Below are 1,433 nucleotides of genomic sequence, written 5' to 3' on the forward strand. Positions count from 1 at the left end.
TCAGGGTTTGGCAAGGATGTGGTTATACTAGATTTATACTGGCATCCTAAGATTGCAAATAAGTAGCCTTGACCTACAAAGTTGTGAAAAAAAAAAAAAAAAAAAGGAGGAGCAGAGTGGCCCAGAGTCTAAGTTTCTGAATTGGAATAAGACTACCAGGAGTGAAGAAGCAGACCAGGCTGAAGTACCACAGAGCAAGCACCATGGAGAGCTCCAGAGGAAAACTACTAATAGTTGCTCCTTTGAGATCTCAGCTCAGATCTTTCTGGTCAGCTCTATTGTAGATGGATCTACTTCTTAGTTTAAAGGTGAAGGCTTATTATACACCTGCCTATATTCAAAGTCCCTTCGGGGCAGTAACCATGTCATATTCATCACCCACAGAAAGTTACTCAATAGGCATTTAATAATTACGGATTTAATAAACGATATTACAGCTATCCAGCTGCCTGGTGTTGACGCTTTTCCTTAGATTCTCCTAAGACCAGCTAATGTCAGATTCATCAAGAATTCATTGAATTTTTCTGGATGTACTATGCTAAGTATGTTCACACGTTAGCTAAAATAATCCTATTACCTCCAGAGATAATTTTATAGCATCATAAAGAAAAAGAAGCTCAAAAAACTGATTACTTACCTTGGTTTAGACAGCAAGTTAAATGTCAATTATTCCAAATTCAATACTCTTCCTATTGTACCTCAGTCTCTGCATAGTATTTTAGGATAACATATGTCTGGGTAGATTTGGACCCCATGGCATAGAAAACAATAACATTCTCCAACTATTTGTTTGCCGTCCTACATTTCTACGTACCCTTTCAGTTAGGAGGGCTCACGTCAGTGGGGTGTTGTTGAAAAACTCCTCTCAAAAATGAAAGACCTAATTTTTGGCATTCTTCAATTTCCTTCGTGTAAATACCCCCATTATAGCTAATTTCTAGCTCCCAATGTGATGTCACTGAACACAGAGCTAGGAAGAGAATTTCATAATTCTCTCTCCATGAGCCATTATGAGCCAGCCCCCGCATACCATTAGGCCACGATAATAGTTCTGGTCAATGAGTTATAAAGGGAGTGAAGTGTGGCACTTCCGGGATGAGAAAGAAGTAACACAAATCCCTTCTTTTTATTTATTCAATGCACATTCTTCAGGATTTTCTCCCACTAAAGTGACAGGAGGCTGTATGTTCTAAATTATGGTGGAGCCTCCGTTAGCTTGGCTGCCTCAGTGACTGAGGAAAGCAGAACATCCTGTCAAACCACATGGAACGTGGAGTATTAGCGAGGAATTAACCTTCTTATATTAAGCCAGTGAGAATTCCTCCTAGTACTAAATGTGAAACCTGACCTGTTATAAACTGAATTAAAATTTGATTGATAGAGTTGGTTTTTATTCCTCTCTCAAAAGAGTTATTTTATGAAATAGCAAATAT

The sequence above is a fragment of the Propithecus coquereli genome, unplaced genomic scaffold (genome assembly GCF_000956105.1).
Source record: "Propithecus coquereli isolate 6110/MARCELLA unplaced genomic scaffold, Pcoq_1.0 Scaffold146, whole genome shotgun sequence".
Taxonomy (NCBI): Eukaryota; Metazoa; Chordata; class Mammalia; order Primates; family Indriidae; genus Propithecus; species Propithecus coquereli.